Genomic DNA, 9469 nt, shown 5'->3' with positions numbered 1-9469 from the left:
TGCTGTTACAGTATACTAATTTATTTCTTATTACGAAATGAGATTTAACAATTTGTTTATTTAGATTTATGTTATATTTTTGATATTGGTATTCTATTTTTATTTTATTATAACATCAAGAATTGAAATTACATGTATACTGTGGTATGCTTTATTTTATTATTGGCACTCAGGTATATACATACAAATAATAAATACTTATATTCCTCGGCCACCGGGCGGCATTTTTCTCCGGACAAGTCGCGGTGACTGGAGAAAAAGTGCTGCCATCCCCCACCCCCGGGGCATGGCAGAAACCTACGGGTGCCTCATTCGAAATTCTGCCAAAAACAAACACACACTTGTTCCCCCCTACCGTACCAAAAAAAAACCTACAAACCATCAATACAAACATACAATACCTACTAATAGCTAATGGCCACAGTTGCCGGGCTCAAAATCAATAAAAAAAAAAATAAATAAATAAATAAATAAATACTTATACCTAATTAAAATTTCATTTGAATACCGTAAAATTACATCAGTATATTATTGTTTTTCTCCCAGAATACATTATGTAAGTGACTTAAAATATAAGTTTAGTAGCGTTAAATAACATTCATAAGGATTTTAAAATGCGCATCCATAATTTACTTGACGATTAAAATATCCAAAGAATGTTAGGCGGTAGGGGACCTAGATAATATTATTGCCTTCAATTATGCTAATAAGTCAATTAACTATAATATATTACAAATTACTGAGTGTAAAGACGTACACTTATTTTCCGAAATCATACATAGTATAACATTATAATAGGTATATTTAATTCGTGTTCTAGGATCCGAGAAACATTTACAACGAGTTTAAATGCATGACATCAAAGTTACAAAGCTTAGAAAGAAATTGATATAACAAATCACATGAAACTACTAAGCTGCTAGTGTACAACTATAAGTATATGGTCACAATAATAAATAATGGCCAAATTTACAGGTAGGATGTTAAATCAGTTTATCCACCTAAAATTTGTAACTCGTTAGTCGAAATTTATTATTTTTCTAACATAATTACCTACTACTAATTATCAATAAGTAAAATATAATTTCTAATAATAATTATTAGTTAAAATAAAAATGGTTATGATAATATTTAAACGCATTTTACCATCCCAATCAGTTTTCATTTTGAATATAATATTTGGCCGATATGGTATATATTAAAATTTAAAGTCAATATTTTGTGGATTCAAATTCTGTTTGAACTTTAAATAAGATTTCATCTGAGTTTCTTAGAATAATAAACGTACAACATTGGTATCGATAGAAATACGCCCGTTGTATTAGCTGTTGTTATAAAAATGTACGTTATTGACGTAATCTTTGCAGCTATAAAGACTGATACGATTTTATTTTCACATCGCCTGACAGTTGGCAATCATCCGTGGACTGTGCATGAGAGAAGAAGTAATGTTTACAGAGTGCCGATAAACCTATTTGGAATAAATATTTATTATCCACTACCCTTCTGTGTACATTTATAAGTATATTGCCCCTTCCATTTAAGATAGTGGTTTATACATACCGCAATCGAATGATAGTTACGGAGGGGATGCCACTTGTTAAAAGAAAAGCTTTATTTTTATTCTTCCTGTTGCGTATCTTTAAAAAAAGATATTCGTCGTTAACCGGTGGCTGTCATCGTTCTCTTTTTTTATTTTATTTTTTTCCTTTATCGAATAACACATTTCTTGGGTCAAACATTACGGTCGTTGGTCGTTATGTATAATTTTAACACATTTAAGGATAAAAAAGTAAAAACAAAAACTTCTTGATGGATGTTACAATCACGGTGAGTTACGAAAAGGTATCTCCGTTAAATTATTAATTGACTTTGGTGGTACCCCACTTTCGACCGTATATCGAGTGACGTATTCGTAAATTCCCAATACCCTTTTTATACCACTACATATTCCCCACCCACACAGATACTACTGTACACGCCCACAATAGCATTATTAACCCTAACATACGATCACAGCTCTAACTCAAGTCCCATCTATGTATATAAATATTTTATATGGACATTCGTTTTTTCTCATCTCGCCGTATAATACACTAACACACTGCAATCATTTTAATCTGAAAATAACATGCGTTGTAGCAGTTTACGCAGGTACTCGTATATTAATGTTTTGCCCGAACCATAAGCTATGAAAATATATGACAAACGTGAAATTGTTCGAATGGTCTGGTAAAAATAAAATAATAACAAAAATACATTGTTTTCATCAAATTTTTACAGTTGTTTCCATTTGATATTATGTGACCCATTTATTTTGTTCTTCTAAGACCATTATTTACCGACTCCAAGCCCAATGCAATGGAAAGTGCGTGTTTTTCATGTCTAAACTACTTTAACTGTACAAGTAATTATTTATATTTCTTTGCCACTTTGGTCCTTGATTTTGAAACGCAATAATATTCTTTATTCTAGTGACTTTTGTTAAAATTAAAAACCCAATAAGTCTATTATTACAGCTAAAATAGTAGTCGATTATAATATCTATTATTGAAAATAATGCAACATTTAAGAGTTTTTTTATTATTAATAAATTATTTATAGGTTTAAGTTAACTAGAATATACATAAATATATATATATTCTACATATGTATATACATGTTTTAATTTGTTTCGTTTAATATGTGAAATTGTACCTACTCAGTATTATAATTAAATGTCTTGTCAAATTTAACATCAAAACCCTTTTGGATTTGCTCGTTCAGTATTTACGTCATGATTATACTGTATCAGAAATAGACAGCGTTTTATGGTTATGGCCACCTAATAAAGTATAACTAAATCTGTATTACAATATTTTTTATACTTATACAATTATATTTTTACTAGTGTTTTTTAATACAATAAGAGAACAATAGCAATTATTTATTACATTGAACTCATATAAAGGTATCATAAATAATAAGTGAATTGTAATATTCTCTATAAACTGTAAAATGTAATTTCTTTGATGTTTCGTTTGATGAATCATATACTAGACAAAGCAAAATGGCAAGTAGCAGTTCTCTTAAGACTCTTTGGAGCTTTAAATATATAAATTAAAAATTAAAAATAATTATTTAATTGTTTTTAATATTTTATAATATTTTTTTTTATGCTTATATAATAATTCTTATTTTATTATGCATTACATTATTACTTTTTGTAGATCAAACTTAGTCTATATGTATACACACATGCATTTAAGAAACCATTGGATATTTTCAACAAATACTGCTTGTTTATTTGTTTTAACAAAACCAAACAAAATTTATAAAAAGTATACATTATTGTGGTAAAAGTTTGTTTAAGCTGGTTTTAGTTCAGTAAGGAGGATCAGTAACCTATATATGAGTATTCATATTATTATTCATAGAAATTGTTGATAATTTAAAGCTTATATGTATAAAAATAACTAAATTATACAGCTAAGCCTTAATGTTTTATTTTTTTCAAATTATTAAAAAAAAGTTCAACAGTATAATTCATTCTTAATAGTTATAGAATAAATTGGTAATTTTGGGGGGTTGGTAGTGGCTAATGTTTAATAACATGTAATATAGTGGTTGGGTATTATATATTTGTTATTCTCATAGTTAAAAAAATTATGGTGTGTGCCACAGAATTGTAGTTTAAATTTAAAATGCCATAAAATGGAATCATCACTTCGTATAATAGAATTGTTATTTAGCCAATTAAAGGAGCTAATCTATGAAAATACGCGATGCTGTACTCTTCTACAATTAAATTTGATTAGAACTCGTATAATGGTTCAGCTCTAAATCAAAACATTATTGTGTTAGTATTTTAATTTTCAACATAAGTTGTAACACGAAGTAACGTCTAGTATAATGAGTTGTTGAAAATAAAATTATTTCGTTAAGACTATACCATTAAGATTTTCAAGATATAATATCGTCATGTGAATGTGTTTTGTTAAATTCTTGCAAAACGAATGCTATAGTAGTATACAATATAGTAGTCCTTGTTTTTATCCCTGTTTTTATACTTCTTTACGTATTTTGCATTACGTACCAACAATTATACAAACTTTTAGTGAACCCTTTGTTGAGCACCACTGGCTTAAAGTAATATTTTTCGATTCAATCTAAATAATTTGTAGGGTAGAATCCGAAGATAAGTGTTTTGCCAAACATTGTATACTTGCTTGCAAAATTAATTAGTATCGAAATCCGTTGACTTTCTATTTCCGAATATAGATAACTATAATGTATCCTAACATAATAAATGTTTCTGACAACTAAACCCCTGACTTCATTGACCGTGGCATGGAGTTGCACAGTGGTACAGCCGTAGAGTATCTTCGGAAAAGGGGTTGTTTTGTTGTCGGCAGCGGGTGGATGGTCGTGGCAGATGGGTGGAGGGCGGTGACTGCTTAATGATATCCGGCAGACCGGTTCACGGTAGTCGCCTGTCGCGATGTCGCCGAGTCCTTGCGCGCGAATCAAATGTCACCACCACCGGCCGTCGGCACCACTGCCACAACAACCACCACCATCGTCAAGGCCGCTGGCGGGTACGAATATAAACGTTTCGGGCGTTGGTGGTGGTGGTGGGTAAACGGAACGGGCGTATTATTTCCACGGACACCACCGCCGGCCCATGCGTAAATATGCAATCGAGGGCTGGTGGGTGGGTGAAGTCGGGTAGGAAACGCAAGCGGAGGCGGATGACCGTAAAATCAATACGCGCGACGGGACGGCGGCAGTCGTGGTGGGCCGCCGCCGGCGTCTTGGGGAAACACCTCCAGCCACCCCAAGCGAACACGCACACCGACTCTCTGCCGATGCCCACCCGCCCACCCGCCAACCACTGCGCCACCACACTTCGAGCGAGCGTACCCCCTTCCCCTTCGGGATCCCTAAGCAGTATATACACCCCACCACCGGTCCGTCGGTTTTAATATTAAAATACGAATCGGATACACGCACACACGCACACGCACACACACGCACACACACATACAAGTTATTTACGTACTTATATTCATATACATCACAACAAAGGTCACCCAACGACGAGGGTGGAGTACATATCACAAGCACACTGTATATTATAAATAACAATATATGCGAGCATAATATATACACACGAAGACGGTACGCTGCGGCCTACAAGTGACGTGTTGCGCTTCTCGCGGGGGTGGCCGTTAAAACGTTACGTGGTCCAGTATTATAAAGCGCGACGAGGGGTGACGTTTATATTATAATATAAATATAGTCACGTAGTACTGTAAGTTCTTCTTCTTCTTTTTATTATTATTACTATTGTGACATCGTAGTTGACTCTTTAATACGTGACCATAATATCATACATTATTATCATTATCATCAAAATTGGAGAAAACAATTTTTAAAAGTGCACTTGTTTAGAATGAATATCCAATACTTAAAAAATAAGTAAAATTTCCAATGTACTCTGTAAATTTAAAAAAAAATATTTCTACAAAATACATTCCTATTACATCTGCATTATTTAATCAAATATAATGGCTAATATAAAATTATTTTATTTGGGTAATATCGGTTAAGTTTACCATGATTATATTCAATAAAGGTTTAATATTTTGAATAAGTATGTATAAGAAATGTAAATTATCATGAGTATATATTTTTAGGTAGGTGATATCGTTTATATTTTAATAATAACTTAAACTGAATTATAACCATTAATTTAACAGCAGTCGAAATAATCAAAGTTCTAAGGTTTAAGTCCTCATAAATAATATACCGACTTAAATACAAATAAAAAATACAACAATATAAATTTACTGTTATACATATTTCGAGATACCTAATATGTGCTAATGTATACAACTTTAAGGGAATAATTTTGTTAAGTATAAAATAATAATACCATACTGCTCTGTTATAAATTAAATAGTAATAATTATATAAGGACTATACATAATTTAAAGAAAATATTTATAACATTTTGAAATTTTTTTAATGTTTTAAAATTGTTTGAAAAATTGTGAAGAATACAGTATTGAATATATAAGTACAAAAATAGTATTCGAAAAGGATTCTGAATATACCTAAGTATCATAATTGTTTATTAATATAATATTATTATCGCCATTGTGACGCCAGTGTAAGTCATTGTCATTGACGTCTCTGTCAGCACTCTGCGGTCATCGATGTCCAATAACCATCATGCATCATATTTTTCATTTTTCATATTATCATATAAATCACAATAATAGAAACTATACTTGTTTTTTTTTTGGCTTAGTTTAGTCCAACCAGCTGCATACGCCAAGTTAAAGATATTTTCACATATTTTTCACCAACAATTTTTATTGTAAATTGTTCAAAACGTGGTCAGTGCTAGATTAAAATACTGAATTAAAAAAGAATTACTTTATCTGAAAATTGTTTATATTTAAGCTTGGAAAAAATAAAAATATTTCCCTAAAAATTGCCTTTTAAAATCACCGTTAAAAACTGTTAAAAATATTAATACTTTTATTAAAAGACACATAAAATCCTTAATTGTTTAGAACGATTTGTAACAAATAAAATTGCACTCTGAACAATAAATATTATGCGTTTTATGTTTTTCTCCTTTTATTACAATTATTAAAAATGTAATTTTTTTATAATGGACGTTTTCAAACTATACATTTCGGTCACAATAGAATAATTAGTAATATGTATTAAGTAAAAATAATAAATAAAATACATTTTGAAAAAATCATAATATTAAATTAATTTATGGTACAAATTTTTGTCTTTTAAAGTAGATTTATATGATAATATAATATTTGTGTTGATTATTTATTAATAAATTACTTAAATACATAACATTTTAGATTCTGAGTATTGATTTTTCAATCATTTGTGTTTTTATATTCATTAATTAATTAATTAATTTTTTTTTTTAATTTTTTGTGACTGTCATGGTTTTGGTCCGTTGTTATGACTTTTTTCAACAGTAACTTTTCTGGTAAGAAAATGAATCTAGTAGGTCGAAATTTAAAATATCCACTAGTTTTCAAAAGCAACAGGAAAAACAAACAAAAAATTAAGGAAAAACGAAAATTTTCAAGCAAAACCAGTTTCGAAAAAACGATTTTTGTTTTTAGTGTTACCCTAAGGATAATTACTGTAGGTACATGAAGTTTTCACTGGATATTTTTATTAACATTTTTTACACACCATTCAATTTTCAAAATATTTTGATTTGTTTTGAGTTATTTACAGGCATATGAAACTGTCGATTATTTTTTGTTTTTTTTTTTTTAAACTAAATATGATAAAAAAAATTTTGCTTTGTCAAAGAACTTGTTAATGTAATACAAGACTTATCGTAAGTTGTTATTAATGGAAATTAAAAAAAAAATTTAGTTCCATAGTAATTTCTTATGAGCGTTTAAACTTTGAATTTTGACAAAATTTGTATAAATCACGAAAATTAACAAAATTATATTTAGTTAGAAATGTATAAAAAATAACTGTAGACACTTGTAATGTACACCATATGTTTATTTTATCAATCCATATACTTGATACAATTTTCAAAATATTTTGACTCGTGAAATATATTAAAAATACAAAGGCGCGATTTTTTTTATAATCATTAAGCATTTAAAGTTCAAATTTGGACAGTATTTATCAAATTGAAAATGGAAAATGATTTTTTAGTTAAAAATGTTTAACATTTTCAATTTTTATAGCTAAGGATTGAAAATTTAAAACAAAGTTCCACTTGGCAGTATTTCCCGAATAAAAAAATCTAAAAAAATAAATGAATACAGTTATTTTTTTGCAGATATTGTAAGTTCAAATTTGGATAAAATTGCATATTAACACAAGAATAATGACTTTTGTCATTTTGTTGTAATTCGCGTCAAAAATAGTACAATTTTACATAAGTATATTTAATATTTTTCTAGCATCACTGATAATTTAATAATAATTAATAACGATTTAAAATATCCTAGTCTAACATACCGTCTCCGCTCAGAATCGTTTTTCGTATACAATGATATATCATTAAGTTCAAATTAAATACAATCTATTACCTAACCTTCTGGACACATAATGTACAGCAATGTGACGTTCTATTTTTTATTTATGATTGAGAAAATACTTTATTTACAATGTATAATAAGTAAATGTTATAATAATATAAATAGTGATACAGATAGGTAACTCTATAGGTGTGAATGGGGAGACCATTAAACAACAGCACGTAATGTTTAAAGCTTTATGGGCTCAAGTAATAAATTTGTTTATTATTTTTTTTTTTTTTACTTAAGAACATATTTTGGCAAATTTATATTTTCAGTCTTCTAGTAAATACAAATTAAATTGATTAATAAATTATATTTCCTAATGAACCATAATTATTGTGTTTATATTTTACACATTTTAACACATTCTGGTACCTCTATTATTACAATTTCGAGAACGTATAGTTATTTATCTCAAGTTTTATTTTATTTTTTTCATCACATGAATTGTTGTCACATATTTCGCAGTAGATGTTCATTTATTCATCAATTCGTTTACATTATTCAATTATAATACAGTTACAATATTTTCTTACATGTTTTTATGTGAACCAATCATTTTCTGTATAGAATGTTTAATATTTACAGTAGGTACGTGATAGGTTGGTTTCATGCAATATATACGGTGTTTGATATCGGTAAATATATAATTCATTTTTATCATGAAAAATAGTAAGCGATGTGTTTTTATTAGACTATGACTTTATATAACATGGTGAACTTAATAATATGTGCACTTAAAATTAAATATTAAAAAAAATTAAAAATTTTTAAAGTATTTGAATTATATTTTTTAATAAATGTAATTACGAAATACTTAGTATATACTTCTTACTTAATATGGACTATGGCCATTATATCAATATTTTTATAGTAATATAGTCATTCTATTTGTATAGGTCTGACTTGTGGATCGAAAACATTGTGTAATATTCCATCATTCACAAACAATTATACTTTATTTGTATTACGGTAGATGTTGGTAATAATATAGTTAACAGTAATAATACTGCGGTCACTATAATTCATCAGTAGATAGGTATTCATTTCAACGACGATACCAAAATTATTATTTTTTTTCACGGGTAAAATATTTCAAAGTTATGGTGCTCTCCTGCAAATAAGTTCCTGGAATCGTGCCTGGTAAATAGCACTTCATTCTTTTTGAAGAAATAGAAGCAAATAGTATGATGTGTGTCATAAATTATAGTATAATATCACATCATCACTTTTTATGAATACATCCAATTTATTATATATTTTAAGTTTAAATCACTGTAACTAGTTAAAAAATCTTATATCAAGGTTTAAATTTTTTAAATTTGAAAAAACATTTTTTATAGCTGTCGTCGTAAACGGTGTAGTTGTTATCGTCAAAATATACTGTTTCT

The 9469-nt window shown here is 28.6% G+C and overlaps 1 protein-coding gene across 2 annotated transcripts in view; it reads left to right on the top strand.

The window, feature by feature from the left end:
- The first annotated feature begins 535 nt into the window (after positions 1-535).
- LOC111037528 (potassium voltage-gated channel protein Shaw-like) overlaps positions 536-9469 on the top strand; it is a 65574-nt gene continuing 56640 nt past the window's right edge. Inside the window, exon 1 of one of the 2 annotated variants that reach the window (XM_022320159.1) lies at positions 536-975. The gene's annotated coding sequence lies outside the window, so the exon portion shown is untranslated. The remainder of the gene's footprint in view (positions 976-9469) is intronic. The other variant, XM_022320157.1, reaches the window with a different exon arrangement.

This window comes from Myzus persicae, unplaced genomic scaffold, assembly GCF_001856785.1.
Source record: "Myzus persicae strain clone G006 unplaced genomic scaffold, MPER_G0061.0, whole genome shotgun sequence".
Lineage (NCBI taxonomy): Eukaryota > Metazoa > Arthropoda > Insecta > Hemiptera > Aphididae > Myzus > Myzus persicae.
This window is presented reverse-complemented; position numbering and strand designations above follow the sequence as displayed.